The sequence below is a fragment of the Nanorana parkeri genome, unplaced genomic scaffold (genome assembly GCF_000935625.1).
Source record: "Nanorana parkeri isolate BGI_ZX_2015 unplaced genomic scaffold, ASM93562v1 scaffold396, whole genome shotgun sequence".
Classification (NCBI taxonomy): Eukaryota; Metazoa; Chordata; class Amphibia; order Anura; family Dicroglossidae; genus Nanorana; species Nanorana parkeri.
The window spans coordinates 1,731-3,928 of NW_017306664.1; positions in this window are offsets into that span (position 1 = coordinate 1,731).

A 2,198-nucleotide genomic window follows, 5' to 3' on the forward strand; every position below is an offset into this window, starting at 1 on the left:
AGGGAAAAAGTGCCATACTTCAGAGAAAGACCAAACTCAAGTTTTTCCATGGTATCTCACACCCCTGGCTCAGCATACCATGCCTCAAACCCAGGCCTCTATCCAAGCATTTGGTCACCCTCCTCAGGCAGCAGGCCTAGAGGGATCAGAGATACAAATGCATCCCTCCCTCAGGCAGAAGGCCCAGGGGAATTCTAACAAGGTTACTCCCCGATATTTATACCCTCTTCAAACCTCATGGTGGTTGGTCAATGAGACATAAATATGTATAACTCTGATTATTGCAGCATTCCCTCACTATTGCCAGGGCAGCAGGCACAAGCAAACAATCACCAGAGCTTAGAAGAGACTGCAGAAAGACAAACTATCAATAAAAAACAACTCTAGTATGTCTTCCTATTACAACGCTGATGTTATAACAGGATAGTATATGCTGGGATTTTCTGAACTTGTTTAAATGTTCTCCTAAAACATTTACATTTTAATTCAGAAGTCTTGTTAATTTTTTTAGAAAGCAGATGGTAACTCATATTTTGTATCCCTTTATTATTAAGGGAAAGGGTTGGCACTAAGACACAGTACAAGCAAACAGGAGTCAGCAGTATTACCTGTTTACAGTGACATAATGCAGGGAGACAGTTATGCAAATATCTTCATAGTACTGCAGAGGGAAAGATGTATCTGTGTAGCACCATTTTACTATCACTGCTGTTATTTGTGCTCATATATTTCTTAACGTGCTGTGCTGTTATTCTGCATTGGAAAGAGTTATTTGTTACTATTTTCATGTGTAAATAGTGTTATGAATTAAAAGTGAAATGCGTGTTTGTTGGTACAAAGCAGTGTTTCTTCTCTTTTTAAAGGCATTCATTTTACTTTTTAAGGTATATAATTAGCTTAAAGGAGAACTATGGGGTCAGGGCTTTTCCCCATAGTTCTCAGGGTAACAGGAGGACACAAACTAGCGTCCTCCCGTTACCATAAGCTCAGTATACCGTGAGCTACACCTCGCGGTATACTGAGATGCCGCAGCCGGAGCGGATCCCGACATCGATGTCGAGATCCGCCCAGCTGCGTGAGTGACAGCTGGCTCTGCCTATCTAGAGGCAGAGCCAGCTGTACCCGCCCCCTCCCCTGTCCGTTCCACCAGTCAGCGCTGGCGGATCGAAACGGGGAGGGGGGAATCCAGCTCCTCCCCTGTCACGGCAGAGAGCCGTGACAGGATCGAGAGGTGAGCGAACGCCGTTATATGTTCGCTCACCTCCCGATCTACTGAGCCGACCTGTGACAGTCTCATTGTCACAGGTCGGCTTAGAACTATGAGGTGAGTGAAAAGCACTCACCTCATAGTTCTCCTTTAACCTCCCTGGCGGTCTGATTATGTCAGTAGTTTTGAATGTCAAAGCGGTACATTGTTTTGCATGGAAATTTGTTGTTTAATATTGTAGGCCTGTAATTCTTAGGAATATAATAATAATAATACATTAAATTCAGTAATGTAATCAAACCAAAAACACTGACATTTGTCCAAACAAGGGTGCAATATTACTAGTTACTGTAATACTAGACACTGCATATTGGTTTAGAATCGTCGCTGTCATCACTTTCAGTGTCTGATGACGAATTTCCCCACAAATCACTATCGCTCAATTCTGCAAGTGATTCTAAATCACTATCGCTGTTTTCTAGCTGGTCTAAAACCGCTTTTGACCTAAAGAGACGCTTTTTGGATGCCATGGACATTCTCAAGTTTCCAGGCAGAAAGAAAGGTAAAAGTGCAGGCAGGGCACTGGACAAAGCTCTAGGGACAAAACTGAGGTGAAATGGTTTGACACCGTAATGTAATCATAACAGATTACAATGTATTGTGTGTTTGTCATGTTGTGTTTACTTTTCACTTTTGAATTCCCCGCTGGCTCCGCGGAAGCTGGAATCGGCCGGCGGACACAGCGGAAGGAAACCAGGAGCTCGTAGGGACAAGGTAAGTGACATTACAATGTAATTCCGAGTGTGGCTCGGAGTTACCGCTTTTGGTACTGAAAATTAACCCCGAGCCACACTCGGGATTACCGCCAGGGAGGTTAATATGAATTGTGCTCATTTTAAAATGCCTTGTTTTTATGTATAGCTAGAACAAGACTACAGATACATTATCTGTAGTCTTGTTCACACCGTATACAGTGCGTTCCATGCATCCC